The following is a 20,886-nucleotide window of genomic DNA, read 5'->3' on the forward strand; positions in this document are numbered from 1 at the left end:
ACCCCCCCTGGGGGGGGGGGGTGATTTCTCGCTTTCTGTCTCTCTGTCTCTCTCTGTCTGGCGAGCGCACGCGCCCTATAGCGAAAACCTCTCAAAGAAAAAATAAATAAAAAACAAAAAAATAAAAAAAAACTAAGGAACACCAATAACTGCTGAAAGTCAGCAGCAGAGAGGCATAGAACAAACTCTTTGTCAGAGACACCAAGAGGAGCCAACCCTCTCAACAGCTCAGTTTTGGATTTTTTACCTCATAAACTCTGAGAGGATGAATTTTTTTTTTTTCGTTTTAAGTCTCCCAGTTTGTGATGACTTAGGACATTAAAATGATGCTCATTTAAGGAAAGTGATAAATTGTGGCAGTTGTTGTGGGTTTTTCCCAACCAATGTAGATGGTAGGTACATACTGAAGTAGCCCAGGAAATCGATGTTCAATTTATCCACTTGATGTGTTTGGGATATAAGCTGGGAAGTAGCTCATATTAAGTAAAATTCTTAAGTAATTTTGCAACAAAAACACTTGTCCTGTGTTTTCACAATTACTAAGAGGGCTAAAATAAGAGAGACCAGAGAAGAAATATTCCACACGGAAATGTACCATGATGTTCATTACCTGGGGGGTTTGTGGAAGATTGTACAGAGTATGGAGTTATAGAAGGAAGTCACAGTACCTTTTGAGACTTTCTATGTATAGTCTAGATATTTAATGGTCAATCTGAATCTCCTGAGAGGGTTAATTAGGGGCTGAAGAGTCATTATATCTCTTTGTAGTGACTGTAACTGTATAATTTATACTACAACAGCCTAGTCACTGCTGATTCTTTAAGAAAAGGTTCATAAATCAGAGGTCCCATAATACAATATGATTAAGCCAATAAGAAATGTAGCAGTTAAGAGTTTCAGACTTTATATGTAGCTTCATTATTTCCTGTCATTCCAACATACCTAAGTTCTAGGGCATTCCTCATATCTTACAAGTGGCAGTGGCAGGAATCTACTCTTTGGGCAGGATTCTATGAGGGTTCATGGGAATAGTTTAGATCCTAAATTTTCTGTATTACGCATTAACTCAGAGAAGCATATGGATGACTGTATTGATCTGTCTCTGGCTATCTTTGGCTGATAATGTGTTTCCGTTTAGTCAAATACATCTCCAATATCACTGTGAGCTAATAAAGAATAATTATATACATTTTCAAATTTTGGTGAGACAAAATATGAGCTCGTTATTAAGTTTTAATACAATACCTTATGCCTTGTTTTCTATAATTCTCATTTTAGAAAACAAAGGTACCATTAACAAACTCCCCATGGTTCTTCCTTTCCTCACCTGCCCCATCATAGTTCCTCTTCCTCTTCATTTCTCTCTGTCCAAAGACAGAGCAGATTGGAGGGAGTGTAATTAATGAGCTTCATCCATGAACAACTGGGGGAGGGTGGACTACTGGAGCCAAACTGCAAAATGTAATTATCAAGGGAAGGATTTCTGATCATTTGTTAAATTGACTTTCTGATTTTAGAGGAAAAGAGCAGATGAAATAACAGCAAGATGTAGCTGGAATGTCATCCCACCAGGCCAAAAAATAAAGAAACATGAATGGACAATATCGGGTGTTCACAGGCAATAAAGGGTGAATGTAAAAAAAAAAAAAGTTTAGGGAATGGGGGGGAAAAGAACAATAAAATAAAACATGAAAATAAATAATCAAGAACTAACAATCAGATGAATCAGGTAAAAGAGGGAAGAAAGGAAAAAGAATTGGGAAAAACAACTTCATATAACACAAGCAAAGGTATCTACAATCAAACTAGATTTCAAAAAGCCAAAGACAACCACAAAAGAAAAGGCAGCACAAACTTTCAGGAGAAACAGTTCAAAAACTTACAGACTTTTCAATTGGGTAGCCAATGAGGGAGAAATTGGGTTGGTCAGCTATGTCTACAAAACAAATGATCCAAAAGTCAGTGGCTTAAGAATAACAGTAATTTATTACTGCCTTGTGAATCACCTGGTAATTGGTTGATCTGGGTTGGGTTCATCTAAGAAACTCTACTTCAAGCTGAGGGTCCGGTGCGGGTTGGCTCCTTGATGTAAACTGCTACCACATCTTTCACATGTGTTTCTTTTTGGACCAAGAATAAGGGAGACAATAGCTATGCAGAGAAAGGTTGTTCTATGGGACTGGTGAGGATCGAGAGGTCAAGCCATTTCAAGCCTGTGCTTGATTTATATCTGCTGATACTTTACTGACCAAGTTATTTCTCATTGCCACACATAAAATTAATGGTGCAAGAAATATTCTTTTCATGGAGGTGGCAGGGAGTATACAGTTGAAAAATATTCTAACCAATCACAGCAGTGAAAGAAGAACTAGGAAACCATCATGAGTTTGTGACAATATATAATATAACCAAGCTACAACTTAATATATTGCATATCTATAAAGTAAAAGAATGCCATACCCTGTAGCTAGTATGTAAAGTGGAGGATTTCTACTGATAGTATCTTTTCTTTTCTTTTTTTAAGAGAGTGATTTTTGCTATAGAGCACATCTGCTCACCAGAGAGACAGAGAGACAGAAAGAGAGAGAGAAATCATTCCACAGAGGGGATAGCCAGTCTCCTCTTGAGATCTTGGGCATGCATACATACTGGATGAGTTTTAATCTACCAGGACTAGTATGGTCAACTATGTGGGAGTCTAGCTATATAACAATTACACCATCTGCTGGTCCCTCTATTGGTAGTATTCTTCCTCACTAACTCATACTAGAAGAATGTGTGGTTGTATGAAAGTGGGTCAAGCCATGGCTAGGACATATCAAAATACCAATTGCAACATTCTTTTCACACTCATATGACTTCTTAAAAATGTCATCACTGGGTATCTATTTTTAAGTTTTTTTCTGTTTTATTTTATAGCTTACTTACATGTAATTATTGCACATCATGTGGGGCAAAACATGGATTTTCAATGTGCAGCAGCAAAATAAAAGATAATACCATATTTATAATTTTCAACAAAGAATACTCTATTTGAGACATTGTATATATGTGTGTGTATATATGTAAAAATTATATATATATGTGTGTGTGTATATATATATATATATATATTCATATATACATAAGATTGGCAATGTCTGTTTTTTTTTACTCACTTGTGGTATGCCATTTCACAACCCATTTTTGTCCTTGACCTGCATTCTTGTGTCTGTTAAATGCTTTTTACCCTGATCCTCTCTTATTTCCCCCAATCTCCAACCATTATGTAGTCTCTGGTATCTACAGCCGTCCTATTTCTATCTCTTTGAATCTTTTGATTTCTGTCATAGGGTGTAGACATTCAGCATATATTGAGGACATACAATGTTTGCCTTTTATCGTCTGGCTCGTTTCACTTAGTATTACATCTTCTATATTCAATTTCTATCAGATAACAGAAACTCAGTGTTCTTTATGGCTGAGTAGTATTCCATTGTGTATATGTCATATTTTTAAAATTCGATTATCAGCTATAGAACACTTAGGTTGATTCTGTGACTTAGCAATTGTAAAAATGCTGCAGTAAATATGGATGTGCAAGCATCTTTTTGATGGAGTAATTTCCTGTTCTTTTTTAAAATATCAAGTAGTGATATTACTGGGTCATATGGTATTTCTGTTTGTAAACTTCCGAGGAACCTCTGTATTGCTTTCCACAGTGGCTATACTATTTTTACTGCCATCAACAGTGCAAGTGGGTTTCCTTCTTACCATAGTCTCACCAGAACTTACTGTTGTTTGTTTTGCTCTGTTTTGTTTTCTGATCATAGCCATTCTGATTGAGGTTAAGTGATACTTCATTGTGTTTTTTATTTGTATTTCTCTTATGATAAGATGTAGAAATTCATTTTTTATGCATTTTGGACATTTGTATGTCTTCCTTTGAGAACTTTCTTTTCAAAGCAATTGTCCACTTTCGAATTGGATTAGCTTTTCTGAAGTTAAACTGGAGTTCTGTATATATTCTGGTAATTATCCCTTTCCTGAAGTACAGTTTACAAATGTTTTCTCCCATTCTGTGGGTTGTTTCTTTATTTATTGTTTCCTTTGCTGTGCAGAAGCTCTTTAGTTTGATATGTTTTTGGAGTTGTGACCCGTGCTTTAGGGGTCTAATCTAAGAAATCTTTGACTGTTCCAGTGTCTTCAAGTGTTTCCCCTGTGTATTCCACTAGTAGTTTTAGAGTTGAAACTGTACATTTAGATCTTTGATCCATTTTGAGTAGACTTTTGTTAACAGTGGGAGAGAGTGGTCTAATTTCACTTTTTGCATATGGATATCCAGTTTCCTCAGCATCGTTACTAAAAATACTTTCTTTCTCCACTGAATTGTTTTGTATCCTTTGTCAAAAATCATTTGGTCATAAGTTTTGGGGTTTATTTCTGAATTCTCTATTGTGTTCTATTGGTCTATGTGTCTGTTTTTTGTGCCAGTAACATGCTATTTTGATTATTACAGTTTTCTAATATACTTTGAGATAAGGTAGTGAAATGTTTCCAACTTCATTCTTCATCTACTGTATTGCCTTGACAATATGGGGTCATCTATAATTCCAGATAAATTCTATGATTGTTTTTCTATTGTGAAGAATGTCACTGGTAATCTGAAAGTAATTACATTGAATTTGCAAATTAATTTGGGTAGCACTATTACAGTTTAATTACATTGATTCACCTTAGAACAAAGGATGTCTTTTCATTTTATCTCATTTATTTTTTCAGTTTTGAATGGTTTTCCTTGCAGAGGTTTTTCACCTCTTTGGTTAGATTTATTTCAAATACTGTATTGCGTTGTATTGTATTGCTATTGTAAATGGATTGCTTTCTTCAATTCTGCCTTAGTCCATTCATTGTTGGTATATGAAAAAGATATAGATTTTTTGTATATTGATTTTGTATCCTGTAGCTTTAATGAATTCATTTACCATTTCTAGGAGTTTGTAGATTCTTTTGGATTTTCTATTTATATAATAATATTGTCTGCAAATATGGACAACTTAACTTCTTTTTCTTTTAATGCCTTTTAGTTCACTCTCTTGTCTGATTGCATTGGCTAGGACTTCCAATACTATGTTGAAAAGGAGTGGATAAAGTGGAAAAATCTAGTCTTCCAGTTTTTAGTGGAAAAGTTTTCAGCTTTTCCTTATTCAGTATTATATTAGCTATGGGTTTGTTATAGAAGGTTTTTATTGTGTTGAGAAATATACCCTCTATAATTACTGTGTTGAAAGTCTGAATCAAGAAGTGATGTACTTGTATCAAATGCTTTGTCCTGCATCAATTATATGATCAGATTATTTTTATCTTTACTTGTATTAATGTGATGTATTACAATTATTGTTTTGCATATGTTGAATCATTCTTGTATTCCTGGAATAAAGTGTACTTGGTCATAGTGTATAATATTTTTAATATGCTGTTGGATACAATTTGCTAATATCTTATTGATGATTTTCCCACCTGTATTCATCAGTGATATTGGTCTGTAGTTTTCTTTCTTTCTTTTCTAATTTCCTTGTCTGTACTCTGTATCAAGGTGATTTTGATATCCTGTATTGTATCCTTCATCTCTAGAAGTTTTTGCTTGATTGTTCTTTTTTTAGGGTGTCTATTATTTATAGTGTTTTTCCTTCATGTCATGAAATGGTTTCTCATCTCTTGGAATTAATCATCTATTAATTCTCCTGCATCTCATAAAGTTTCTTTTTTATATCAATACTCTGAATTCCTTTTCCGACAGTTCAGTGGTTTTTCTGTATGTTATCCGTTTTTGGTTAGGAGTTACTGTGTTCCTTTGTGGGAGAGATTATTCTTTGTTTTTCCATATTTTTTTTGTGTCTCTGTAATGATATCTAGTCATTGGATGGAATATTCACTTCTTGATTTATGGAGTAGATACTATAATGCCCAGGGAATAGATCAACCCTGAGGACTCAAGTGTGGCCCTAGAAAGGACAGTCCAGGGTGGGGAAGAAACCAGATGTACATTTCAGACCCAAGCCAGGCTTATGTACCTGCCTGTAATTTCTGAGATCAGGTCAGCCTGCTAAACTTGAAAGTGATTCTCCAGAAGGAGGTGAAGGCAAACCTGTTAGTGAGACAATAAGCAGGTTCTATGTGGCCTGCCTGAAAAGGCCAGAGAGAGGTGACCTTCGAGTCCCATAAGTGGCACTGTAAGGTGATCTGGGAGATCCAGGAGGCAGACACAGTCTTTGTGACACACGGATTCTGATGGGCCTGTTTTTTCCAGGAGCAGGTCGAACCAAAAGACCGAGATACAGTTCTGGCCAAGGTGGTCCAGGAGTGGCCAGTGGCTGGCTGTGCCTTTCGAATCCAAACAGGGTTTATATACCTGCCTATAATTTCTAGAGGTGAGTCAGACTCAAATGTGGCCTTGGCAAGGTGGACAAGGAGGAGCTAAAGGCTAGATGTGCCTTTCAGATCCAAGCAGGGCTTGTGCACCCACCTAGAATTTCCTGGGAAAGCAGCTCACTGAACCTGAATGCAACCCTGGCAAGTTTATCTAAGTAGGGGCCAGAGGTATGCCTATCTCAGAGATCCAGGAAGCAAATCCTGTGTAACCTACATGAAACACTTGTGGGCAAAGTGACCTTCAAGGCTGGAATGTGGCCTTATGAAGGTAATCAAAGACACAAGGAAGTGTGCTCAGTCTATGTGGCCCATAGAATCTGTTAGATTTGTCTATTTTCTGAGGGCAGGTTGGCTCCTGAGACTTGGAAATGGCCCAGACAAAGGTGCTTCAGGAGGGTCCAGATGCCAGCCATGTCTTTCAGATTCAAGCAAGGCTTGTGTATTTGTTTATAAGTTTGGGGATGAGGCAGCCTGCCAAATCTTAGTGTGTCTCTGGCAAGTTTGTCCAGGAAGACTATGAGACCCAACAAGCAGGTGGTTTGTGTCCTCATGAAACACCTAGTGCTGGTGTTGGGGGGAGATCCTGAAGTCCTAAATGTGGCCCTAGGAATATTGTTCCAACAGGGTCAGGGGGTAGTAGGACTTACTATCGGTCCAACCTTCACTGGATAGTAGGACTTATAAAGCCCTGGGATTCAAGGAGTCTGACTCAGTTTGACCTATGCTAGGAGTTAGGTGGGTGATCACGCACTGCAGGATCAGGAGGTAGTCTGGGGCAGTGCCCAGTCTTCCTTCCTCTGATATAGAATTGGGCTTTCTAGAGCCCTATCAGTTACTCCTTCCCTTTCCTTTACCACACTTACAATACAGGGAGGTCCACAGAAGCTGTACAATGGTGGTGTCAGTTGAGGAAGGTAGCCAATCACCAGAACAAGGCTGAGGGAAGAGAGAGTGCAGGCTTTCCCTGCACTCCAGTTGGAAAAAGTGTCTAGATTCCTCAGTCTCAGTTGAGGGGGCTGCTCTTATACTTCAGTCTGGTGGGAAAGGTAGGATACAAAGATATTGGTCTGACAGTTGTCAATCACTGTGGGTGTTCACTCCAAATTACCCCAATCACAGGGACTTCTTTACTTCTGTATGTGTCTTCTGCTCCCACCAGCCATGGAAATGCCAGATTTCCTCATTTCCATCTCAATCCAAGCTCTACCCTTCGGTCTTCAGCTCTTAAGATGGCTCTGAGTTTTCTAGGCTTAGGTTGGGGTTTGGATCAGAGTGTCAAGTTTTCTCTGAAGGGGAATATTAGTGTACTTGCCTATGACAGTGTTAGTTCCATACCCTTTTCATTGTTCTGCAGATGGGGACTTTTGGAACCTGAGGTAGGGGTATGAATTTCAGAGTTCCAAAGGAAAGGTCCCTTCACCATCTCCCACCTTGTGGAAGGGAGGGCTCAGGATTCTCAAGGAGTTAAGGTGATTGAGTCTCTCTTCAATTTTGCAAGTAGAGATTTGGTGCTCCAGAAGTCTCAAGTCACTCCTCTGCTGGAAATATGGGAACTAATTGAACATTTTCAGCTTTTTTTTCCTAGAAAGCAACCAAACTGAGTGCTTCTAGTCAGCCATCTTGCCTCAAACTTCTCAAAATTAAAGTCTATATGGAAACAGATGAAAATAAAAACAGCATATCCAAACTGTCAGGGACACAGAATCCCATGCCCACGTCCTGCAGAGCCCCATCGTTACAGTCACAGATCTGCAGTGACACCACGGAATGATGGGTACTGGTTTCAATAAGCAAATTTATAATGCCAGACAAATGAATGTATCATGTAAAAGTATTGTAGTTCAGCTTACAGAAATATTTTAATAGATATAATGTATGAGATTTTTAAGATTCCAAAACAAGCTATGGTAGAGGACCTTCAAGAATACAGTAGATAGGGAACCAGCAGTTGGCGTAATGGCTATGTCGCTGGACTCCCACGTAGTCGACCGCGGTTCATGTCCCGGACCCGGTGGCTTAAAACTCAGGCCGGGCGCGTGTGCGTGCGTGCCCAAGATCCCGAGAGGAGAATGGAGGAGAAGGGATTGCGGCGTGACCATCCCCCCTGGGGGGTGATTTCTCGCTTTCTGTCTCTATGTCTCTCTCTGTCTGTCTGGTGAGCGCACGCGCCCTACAGTGAAAATCTCTCCAAAAAAAAAAAAAAAAAAAAAGAATACAGTAGATACAGGAGAGTGGCTAGAACATATCTTTGGTCATTGCGAACAGCAAAGAAAAGAGAACATCTCTGCAAAATTGATATAATCAAATTTTAATTCCTTATGAGTATGTCAAAATACATACTTTCCAAAATAAAATGTCTGAGGCAGTGGAGTTATCTGGGCCTTAGATTCAGCTTGGCTACAAAATTTACACTTGGCCTCTGGTATTTATCTCAGTTTCTTGTGCCTTCAACTGCCAAGTTTAAAAATAAAGTCATTTTACTAATACTAGTCCACCTTCTGCCTTAAGGATTGAGGGAGTTTTTATTGAGCATCTACTTCTGACTCAGTGTTGCGGATGCGTAGTTCTCATGGCTCTGCTGTCAAGGAGATAGAGATGAGTGGGTCAGGAGACAAATATCGCTAGTTTAATGTGGCACATGCTTCACAGAGAAATCTTTGGGAGGCCTTGGGAGGTCAAAGAAGAAAGAAGCCCAGGACCACAAGAAGGCTGAAACCATGTTGGGTCCTGAAAGATAAACAAGAACTGATCAGTTGAAGACATGAGGCATCTAAAGTGGAGACAGAGGTAAGAAGTGGAGGCATGAAAAGCCCTAAAATATATGAGAACCAGAAGCCTGGAGTCTGAAACAGCAATAGCTATATTAGTGTAAAAAAGAAATCAGGAGTAAGGACATCGACATCCCTATATGCCTTGCTAAAGAAGCAATAGTGAAACACTAAAGAATTTACGTGAGAAAGTATCATGGTAGATTTCCCTATTTAGATGGTTCTTGCCCTTAGGGGATAGATTTTGGGGGTATAAGATTAGAGACTGAAAATAAAGTCAGAAACAACTGTAATAGAGCAAATTAGTTTATAAGAATTCAAACAAAGGCATGAAAAGTAGGGGTGGGAGAGCAGATGGGTTGGCAAATATCCAGAGAGTAAAATTAAGGGATATAATCAGTTTACTTTATGACATATGTAATTGAAATGGAGGTGACCATTCAAGAAGAAATACCAGCAATCTGTGTGACTTACTCGTAATTAAGAAAGAGGAATTACAGAACCAGCCAGGTGACATGGTGATTAAGGTGGCTAAAAGTGTGATTCAAGTCCTAGACTTGGCAGCTTGAAAAACATGTGGGTGCATATTTATGTATACCCCAAATCCTAAGAGAGTGGAGCAGAAGAAATTGAGGTATGATCATCCACCCTAAGGGGTACTTTCTCTCTCTCTCTCTCCCCCTCATCCTCCCTCCCTTCCTTTCTTTCCCTCTCTACTTCTCTCTGGCAAGTACATGTACCCTATAGCAAAACTTTAAAAAAAGAAATGGGAATACAAAATCCCTTGAGTGGCATCAAGAAGGCCAACATAGAATAAGACCTAGAGAATATTTTTAATGAATATCATGGGGATTATTTTTTCAGGAAGCTCTAGTCAATATCTTTGTCATGAGATATGAACTAAAACATATCCATTTCTTTTATTTTTAAAGAATTATTTTTTATTTAACTTTATTTATTATTTTTATTTTCTAGTTTGATAAGAGAGAGAGACAGAGAGAGAAAGAAAAAGAGAAAGCAAGTCACCAGGTCCAGGACTTGAACTGCAGGTGGCCATGTGGGAGTCCAGTGCCTTTAACCACCATGCCACCTGCCGGCCCCCATATCGATTTCTTATGAAAAGACTTCAAAGAGTGTGGGGAAATGGCATAAAGGTACAAGTTTGTTTTCATAATACTCATTTTCCTTGTACATTTTTGTTTGTTTTTGCTGGAGAGTATATGTGCTCACCAAAGAGTGAAAGCAGGAGGGGAGAAATGGACATCAGTCCAGTGTGTTTTTCAAGATTCTGGGTCCAGATTTGATCCATGCTCAGCTATGTGGGATGTGGTTTCCAATGCATAGTATAGCATCTAGCCACTGTGCTACAGGGCCAAACCTCCATGTTCCTTTTTAAAGAATTTTGGTATATGTAAAATTTACCGTTTTTTAAATTTAGGACAAAGTTATCATCAGATTTTTCCAAAGTGGTATTTTCAAATGTATAAATTGTATGAGTTCATATGATACAGAATTTGTGTTATTAGCTAGCAAATAATTGGTAGTTCATTTCATTTTGTCTTTTTTATTTGACTTTACTTTCTGAGTCTAATGTTAATTTACTTCCAAGGAAACATCAGAGTTGAGAAATACATGTGCGCGCACACACACACACACACACACACACACATACACACTGTTTTTCTAACACGAGTCATCTGAAATAGTCTATGCCCCACAGAAGAAAGAGAATCAATACTCTCTTTTCATTTTGCATCTTCCACTGACAACTATAGGAAAACATGAAAAAAAATCTATATTACAAAGAGTGATGCCCCAAGACAGCAGAGTTGAGAATGCTCAAAGAGCGAAGGACTCACGACTTTCCACCCAGGCACACTTTCTCCTAATACAAAGGAAATGGAAAAGAGCAGGTCACAGACTACACAGAAGGTACCTGGCAGGGAGATGGGCAAAGAAGGGAGTGGGAAGATGTAAGAGACCCAGTACGGATCTGCAAAGGCTTATTAGTGTGGAGGAAAATCATTCAACATTTGCTTTTTAGTTTCAAAGGAAAAGAATTCCTTAAAAGAACATACGGGATCTCTAAAAAAATGTGTTTTGCCAGTAAAACTCCACCCATAGTAGATCTTTTTACAATTCCATTTCCAAAAAGTAGATTCAGGTTAGAAATGATGAAAGATCACTCACTACTTCAAATTTCATACAAACTGCTTAAGTGCAAGAAGGGTGGATACTTATAAAATGTATTATTAAAGTATTTCATCATGATTTTTAAGCTTTATAACAAATATGTTAAACTAACTGATTGTTATTGAGGGTTTTTTTTCCCTAGAAGATGTATGGCTTGCTAGAGAGAGACAGAGAGAGGAAGTAGAGAAAGCACCCCCACCCCATGGGCAATGGTCATGTCACAATCCCTTCTCCTCCATCTCTCCTTCCTTTTAGGATTTTGGGTGCTCACATGCTGCTGGTGTGTTTCTCAAACTGCTGGGTCCAGGACTCAAACAGTGCAGTCAGTCACGTGGGATCCAGATCACATAACCACCAGGCCATGGCTAGCCATATTAATTAATTTGTAATGTGCCTATAGTAAAGGCTTCACTGTCTCACAGGAGTAAGGATCTCCGTTATTCTGGTATCATTCCAAAGGAGCCAAAGGGTCTTCCTTTGAATGCTGTGGCATTCTTGGAAAGTTAATAAGAATCCCAAAAAGTAGCTCACACAATCTGTACTTCATCCTGGTAGGAATGGATAACAATCAGTGGTTGAGCCTAGAACTCAGCATGTCCCATTCAGTCCCCTTGTCTGCTGACTCTATTTTTGAATGGAAAAGCTCTGTGCTTCCCAAATTTGGCCATGCTGAAGAAGTACCTGTGGTGCTTTTTACAAATAAAGCTGTTCAGGCTCTATTCCCAGAAATTGTTTTAGGGCTTGAGCACACACATTGGAAAAAAATAAAAGCCATATCAAAAATTCAATTGGTAATTTTGTTGCACAGCCAGGGTTAAAAACCAGAGAGAATGATGGAAGGACAGAGAAGATGGAATCAAATAAGTCCATCTAACCAATTTTCACCCATCAACCATGAGGTTGTGGACTCTAAAATTTTGTGTCACTTTCTATTTGGGCCACTTTTTCCTTAATAGAAGCCCATGTGGTATGGATACTCCCCCAGTGGATCTGAGGTGCCACATCTCGCCCATTTAGTAGAAACAGTGGGATGCAGAAAGTTAACCTATAAGCAGGACATTATCACAAAAAGCTGTTGCCCCATTCTGAACTCTACTGGTGTGGAGAATAATATACCAGGCTAAAGGATAAGAAGGAAAAGAGGATGTACACGAATTTTTTGGATAGTGGTACATTATTTCAAAGTACAATTCCAGTAGCATATACTCTGAGAACAATTAAAGACACTTTGCTTTCAGGAAAACATTTATGACCAAACCTTCATCAATGTTCTCTAAAGGGGATGCAGGTTGAACATTTACTAAGTCATCTTTCCTGGCTGCAGATTGCCTCAGTTAACAGCTTTGATGAAATTCTCTATTTTATTTTATTTATTTTAATTTTTTTAATCATTGGGTGTGTGCACTCTCAGGAGAGAGGCAGAAAGAGACAGAGAGAGGGAAAGTGAGAAATCAACCCTCCAGGGAGGATGACTGTGCCACAATTCCTTCTCCTCCATTCTCTTCTCAGGATTTTGGGTGCATATGCACACTTACTCAGCATGATTTTCAAGCTGCCAGGCCCAGGACTTGAATCAGAGTCAGTCATATGGGAGTCCAGTGCCTTAACCACCACTCTACCTGCTGATCTTTCATCTATTTTATTTTATGCTGCTTATTGATTTATCTTTTAATACTGAATAAACCAGCTTTAACAAATGGAAAAAAGGTAAAAAATGTCATGGCTATTGCATCTTTTCTGATATGTTTAATACCCTTTACTGAGTAAATCCTTACTCTTTCCTCTTCTCTATCCAGATTACAATTTACATGGGGATGGCTTTGTTGATCTTTTTCTCCTAGATTTTAATTTTATATTTTGGATGAATCAAAGAAAGTTAATGAGTGTTCCAGGAGTCTAAGTGGAGAGATTTTACAAATAATATTCACATTTCTTTGATCTAGTCATATTTGCTATTATGTTTTGGCGGAAATGACTATGGTCCAGCCATGGTGATGCAGGCTGTAGAGGATGCTACTGGGTGATGCTAGAGATTATATGGGAAGGCTCTGGGCTCATGTGCTGTCTCCTAGGTCTGCTTCACCATGCTGGCATGCCCTTGATCCTGGCTAGCTGTAAGGCTGGGGGGAAGATTACAACATGACAACCTCTCTCTCTCTCCCTTCTTCCCTTTCTCTCTCTCTGAAAAAAAAAAGAAAAAGAAAAGATGAACTTTAAAAGAAAGTGGCAACAGGGGCCAGCGGGTGGCATGGTATTTAAGGTGTTGTACTTCCACATGGCCAACCATGGTTGGAATCCTGGACCTGGCAGCTTGAAAATCATGCCGGTATGTGTACTCAAAATTCCACAAGGAAAATGGGGGAGAAGGGATTCTGGCATGGCCATCCTTTCTGGGGAGTGGTTTCTCACTTTCCCTCTCTGTCTCTGTCTCTTTCCAGCAAGCAAGTGCATGCAACCTATGGAAAACAAACAAACAAACAAGCAAAAACATAGAAAAGATGGAAAAATGGACACAGGCTTTGAAAGAGACATATGAATAAAGTCTCCCACCTCATATACCCACACTCATACCAATGTAATTTTTAGGATACAATGCAATCCAGAAACAGGATAGTTTATTCTTTGTTTACTAAGAACATGAACATTGGCTAAATTTTCTCAGGTACATCATTCAAAAAAATATATAAGGATTCTCAAAGGTTGGCCATTAATACAGACCTCATTTTATTGCAGGAAGCAAAATGTTAGCGTTCTCAATAACAACTACATAGTAGAAACAAAAATGAATACATTAGCTTTGCTACCATCTTCACTACTGTCCTCATCTGCAGATATTTTTATCCTAGACTTCTCCCTTCTCTTATCAACCTCATTCTCCATTGATCTCTCTTGAGGAGCTTCCAGATTCTAGATGAAACTATGAAAATGTTACATAATATTCTGAGAACAGTGTTAGTTAGCACATTCTTTATAGTACCTGGGCTGATTAAAAAAAAAAAAAGTCACTAGGTCTGTTTGTGTTAATCCAATAGTCTGAAACAAAACTAAGTAGCTCTCAAGCCTGGATTCCCCAGAAAGTTCTCTCTGCATTATGCAGACTGCATAATGGTTATGTTGCTGGACTCCCACGTAGCCAACTGCAGTCTCAATCCTGGACCCAGTGGCTTGAAAATCATGCTGAGCGTATGTGCGTGCGTCCCCAAAATCCTGATAGGAAAATGGAAGAGAAGGGATTGTGGTGTGGCCATCCCCTCTGGGGGAGTGATCTCCCACTTTCTGTCTCTCAGTCTCTCTGGTGAGTGTACATGCCCAATAGCAAAATTCTCTGAAAACAAACAAACAAACAAACAAAACCCCTTCTCTCTGAAATAAATACATGCATGCAGAAAGAAAATGAGAAAGTGCTCTCTCAATCAACACTCACAGATGGGAAGGGAACAAAGAAAACTGGGCAGAGGACTGACTTTAAGCTGCTATACACCTCAAAGGAAGCCCAAGCCTATCTTCTTGGGAGTCTGAAGCTCCAGTTGTGCTGAGCTGGTGTAAAGGGGGGCAGGGCTTTGTTCTCCCAAGTTGATTGGCCACTAGATTCAGGCCATCTCAGATGGAAGCGTGACCATGGACTCTCTTCAGCTGAGGCAATCTCTGCAGAAACTGGTAACCAGGGCTTTCTTTTTTCTTTCTTTCTTTTTTTTTTCTTTAAAGAGAGATTTTTGCTATAGGGGAGAGGCAGAGGCGTTCTCAATAACAACTACATAGTAGAAACAAAAATGAATACATTAGCTTTGCTACCATCTTCACTACTGTCCTCATCTGCAGATATTTTTATCCTAGACTTCTCCCTTCTCTTATCAACCTCATTCTCCATTGATCTCTCTTGAGGAGCTTCCAGATTCTAGATGAAACTATGAAAATGTTACATAATATTCTGAGAACAGTGTTAGTTAGCACATTCTTTATAGTACCTGGGCTGATTAAAAAAAAAAAAAGTCACTAGGTCTGTTTGTGTTAATCCAATAGTCTGAAACAAAACTAAGTAGCTCTCAAGCCTGGATTCCCCAGAAAGTTCTCTCTGCATTATGCAGACTGCATAATGGTTATGTTGCTGGACTCCCACGTAGCCAACTGCAGTCTCAATCCTGGACCCAGTGGCTTGAAAATCATGCTGAGCGTATGTGCGTGCGTCCCCAAAATCCTGATAGGAAAATGGAAGAGAAGGGATTGTGGTGTGGCCATCCCCTCTGGGGGAGTGATCTCCCACTTTCTGTCTCTCAGTCTCTCTGGTGAGTGTACATGCCCAATAGCAAAATTCTCTGAAAACAAACAAACAAACAAACAAAACCCCTTCTCTCTGAAATAAATACATGCATGCAGAAAGAAAATGAGAAAGTGCTCTCTCAATCAACACTCACAGATGGGAAGGGAACAAAGAAAACTGGGCAGAGGACTGACTTTAAGCTGCTATACACCTCAAAGGAAGCCCAAGCCTATCTTCTTGGGAGTCTGAAGCTCCAGTTGTGCTGAGCTGGTGTAAAGGGGGGCAGGGCTTTGTTCTCCCAAGTTGATTGGCCACTAGATTCAGGCCATCTCAGATGGAAGCGTGACCATGGACTCTCTTCAGCTGAGGCAATCTCTGCAGAAACTGGTAACCAGGGCTTTCTTTTTTTTTTCTTTAAAGAGAGATTTTTGCTATAGGGTATGTGCACTCCCCAGAGAGACAGAGACAGAAAATGAGAAATCACACCCTAGGGGGGATGGTCATGTTGCAGTCCCTTCTCTTCCATTCTCCTCTCAGGATCTTGGGCACACATGCACACATGCCCAGCATGAGTTTTAAGCCACTGGGTTTGGGACTCGAACGCGATCAATTATGTGGGAGTCCAGTGACAGCGTCATTTAGCCTTCTGATGGTCCCACTAGGGCTTTCTACCTGAATGAAAGTGGGCTCTACATTCTCCCCAACTAAAGGGGATCTAGGCAGTCTATTCTGGCATCCACCACATTGTCTTTCATGATTTGAACCTAACTGAAGAACCCAAAGAGTTCAGGTTCATTTGTCAGCAAATTTACCATGTTTTACTTTAATTATAAGGATGAATGAGCTATGTTTGAGGGTCATATTTGTTGCTTTATTATTGCTACCTAGAGGGTCAGAGCCAATCAACTGTTAATGAAGAAATCACCTCTTACTCGACAAATAGCAGGCCTTGAGAATTCTTGTTTGGGGATAAAAGAGTAAAAAAATCCAAGAGACAGCTATTAAATCCTAACTTTTATTACCATTTCTGTAAGAATACAGTGTGATGATATGTTTATGCATGTAGCTGTGAACTTAAATTTACGTTTTTGCTCATTTCAAATGAGTGAGTGGGTGTACAAATTTAAGTGGAGATGTTTTTAACAGGTCGGACTTTCTGCAGAAAGAAAGAAAAAAGTTCAGGCTTTACAAAATACAACCACAAAGGAACTCCCAAGACATATGAAAAGATAGTTCTGCCCAGACATGAACAGCCCAATGGGGAGCTTCTTGGCCAATGATGGGGGGGGCTGGAACTGGAAACTCAGTGAGGCTGTGGGAGTGATCAATGGGAGTTCAATAGAAGGACACAAATTTTAATCCTGAATTGAGTCACCTTCCTGCAATTAATCCCTGAATCAAAATTTCAAGTGATCATTGTATGTTTCTTGCTGGGTCTACCATCATGTGGTGAAATATTATTAATCAAGGGTTGCCTGGCTGATTCCCTGTGTGATGAATTCTCATGTGGAAGAGTCCTGAAATGACACTTGGAGTCTATTACAGGAAGGATAATCAGTTGCAAAAACTGGACTCTGTATTTCCTTTCTAGCTGTTCCATAAAAGATGGCCAAAATGTCAAGGTTTTTCTAGCAACAATGTTTTTTTATTTTTTATTTTTTCTGAGCTCTCCTGTTTATCTGTAAGCTCTCTTCTGCCACTGCATTTTTTTTTTTTGCAGATATCAGCATATTCCCCACAAACCTGCTGATTGCTCACATTAGCCCGTGATATTCATCTCAAGTGCTCATCAAGCTCCATTTGTCTCCTCTGAGTTTCTGATTTTTTAAAAATACCTTTACCTTCTTCCCTAGGCTTTTAACTAAAGATTTTTCTGTAAGACATTTTTCAGTATATTGGACATCACACGACTATCTTGTCCTTTCATTTAGTTTTCCTGGAGCTTTCTGGGAAGTCGCTTGCTACTTTGTCATTGGAGGAAGATAAAGTAGGGGAGTAGGGGTGGAGGACTGAGATAGAGTCCCCCGCCCCCCTGCACTGGATTTTATGAGTATTTTTTGATGGAGATCATAAGAAAAGGATTAAAAGAGAACTGATAATGAGCAACACAAATTTAAGACCAAATGGGCTTTTCTTATGATTTTCTACTTGGGACAACAAAAACAGCAAACGTTAATAAATTACAAAGGAAGTACAAATAGCTTAACAGAACCTTGGAAGAAGCAAATGGGGAATGAATACTGAAGCCCAGTGAAAATAAATTGCAAGCTGTCCCATGGGGTTCTGATACCCAGTAAGAGTATCTCCTAAAAGGACAAGCCTGCCCTTGTGTTGGGCCCAGTTCCGAGGAATGTGGAGATGTGCCCAGCCCTCAGAAATAATGGCTGTTTACCACCTGAGCTTCGATGTGTGGTGAAGGATGTTCCATTGAGGGCTACATATTGAGGTCTGATTTGTAGCTTTTCCTGAACTGCTGTTTCTTGTTCTTTCCTTCTCATCTGTGTGGTGTTTCTCAGCTGGTGAGCACTACTCCACAGCTGGCAACCAAAAGAACAGATAAAGGCATTGAAAAGTCTGACTGCTCAGAGAGGGTTCTGGAAAAATCTTCAATGGGGAAGGAGTCCAAATTGGCTGGCCAACTGGAGTTCTTGGATCTGTTGTGGGTTCAGTACCCCTGGCTAAGTTTGAGTTTATCAGAGAGTGAGGTCTTCTGGAGTTGCATGTTACTTTAAAAAACTATTGTCATGCTTTTTTTTTTTTTTTTTCCCCTTGTGCAAACTGAATAACCAAACAAAGAAAATATAAATTTATACTGGTTCCTACACTACTGCCAAGTAGTAGCACTTATAACAACTTAGATGGTATCATATCAATTTCATCAGCTTCTATTTTTCTTATTAGAAATCTGATATTCACAAGTTACACGTGGGACCAGCAGGTCCCACGTGTAACTTTGAGTCTCAAGCCCAGTGGCTTGAAAAATCATACCAGGTACATGTGCATGAGTGACCAAAATCCTGAGAAGAGAATAATAGAGAGGGATTTTGGTGTGACCATTTCCCACTCTCTGGGGGGTGGGGGGTGGGGTGCGAGTTGTCTTCTCATTTTCTCTCTCTCTCTCTGTCTCTCTCTTTGTCTCCAGAAAGCACATGTACCCTATAGCAATATCTCTCTTAAAACAAAACAAAAACAAGTTACAAGTAATAAGACAGAGACAGAGGTTAAGTGACTTGCCCATGAGTTTCCCAACTTGGCAGAAGTTACCTGAGAACAGTTCTTCCAGTTTTATTGCTGCCTCCTCTTAGGGGTAGGGATGAAGGGATCACAAGCCTGAGTATTCTGGGATGGTTTCAATTTAAACAATTTAAATCCTTCTTTTGTGCTGGTATCAAGCTATCTGACAATGTGTGTGGAGCTTCAATTTGGAGACCAGGATCACTGCAGATACGGAGAGCTCCATCTCTAGGCATTTAAAAAAGAATAATGGCCTAAACATAATCCCCTTATGTAGGAAAGGGAGAGGGTCACTTAGGGTTGACAGTTAAAAAAAGAAGATACCCAATGACATTTGAATTTCAGAAAAACAGTGAAAAATTTTTAAGTATGCATAGTCCTTATGTGATATTGAGGACATGCTTAATAAAATATAAGGTGTTCTATATTTTTTGATAAAAAGAGTTGATCTGAAAATCCTCATAAAAGATATCCGAACTTTCTCTCTGGTCAGCATGAAAAGTATTTTCTGTCTGGCCCTACAATGATTAGGAAGGGTGCCCACCTGGATTTTCCATCTGGATGCCTGCCCCAACCTATATTTCTGAAGTCCTATTTTTAAATGATTTATATTTATGTATGTTTGTGTGTTCACAGATTTTTGCTATAGGGCATGTGTGCTTATCGGAGAGACAGAAAGCAATAGCGAGAGAGAGCAAGAAATCACCCTGTTGAGGCATGGCCACACCACAATTCCTTCTCCTCCATTTTCCTCTTGGGATTTTGGGCATGCACACAGATGCACGCACGCACACACACACACACACACACACACACACACAGGTGCCCAGTGTGTGTTTCAAGTCCCTAGGTCCAGGATTTGAACCATGTTTGGCCATGTAGGAGTCCAGTGCCTTAGCAATACTTTACGTACTGGTCCCTGCAGTCCATTTTGGAAACTGTATGTTCTTGGTAACTGACTGCTAAGTAAGCCCTGGGATCCTACCCTCCAGATCTCATTAGCACCATTCTCCAGGAGCAGTTACCATCCTGGGAAGCAAACAGATGTGCAGATTTGGGTTTGGTAAAATATTATCAGCCAGGATCCTAGGAGTGTTACCTGTACACAGAACACCCACAACACATGTGATGAAACACAAAGAAATGTAATCTTTGTCTCCTGTCATCTTTTAGAAAAAGAAAATGCTTAGAGAGACGCATTCTTTCCTGTTCCTTAAAAGAAATTTTGAAAAATCCATGACTTCACTGGTCATGCTCAGGAAATAAAATGCCTTAAAGATACTTTAAATCATCAGGTACAAAATTGTTTCAAGATATTTAGCATGTTGACTACCATAAAAAGTAATCAAAACTTCCAGTCCAGCTGTACTGGTGCAGGTGATATAGTGCTGCTGCATAATACTAGAGCCACATGGGTGGTTTGAGTTCGGTTCCTAGGTCAGCCTGAACATGCCAGATGTGTCTGTGTGCACCTGTGATTCTCACTGCCTGGGAGGCTGGGGAGAGGAGTACAGTGTAGTGAGAACTTTTCAAGGGTTCCTGTCCCTATCTCTGTCTCTCTCATGAAATAAATAAATAATCTAAAATTGAAAATGAAAACTTTCAAAAATGTTTTGAGATGAAAACTTCTTCCCCTTTGGACCAGCAGATGGTGTAATGGTTTCATCACTGGACTCCCACATAGTCAACTGCAGTTCGAGTCCCATAATTGGTGACTTAAAACTCATGCTGGGCACATGTGTGTGCATGGTCAAGATCCTGAGAGGAGAATGGAGGCAAAGGGATTGCATCATGGCTATCCACAGTATGTGTGTGGGGGGGATATCTCCCTTTCTGTCTCTCTGGCTCTCCAGTGAGCACACATGGCTTATAGCAAAAACCTCTCTAAAAACAAAGAAACTTCTCTCCGTTGTCAGTTGATGCTTTTTACAGTGGAGGAGATGGGAGGAGAGGAGTATGGTCATCTTCATACTCTCTTCTCTTATTAACTTTTGTTTCTGATGCTTCTAAGCTGAAGGAAAA

Source organism: Tupaia chinensis, unplaced genomic scaffold (genome assembly GCF_000334495.1).
Source record: "Tupaia chinensis unplaced genomic scaffold, TupChi_1.0 Scaffold000101_1, whole genome shotgun sequence".
Lineage (NCBI taxonomy): Eukaryota > Metazoa > Chordata > Mammalia > Scandentia > Tupaiidae > Tupaia > Tupaia belangeri.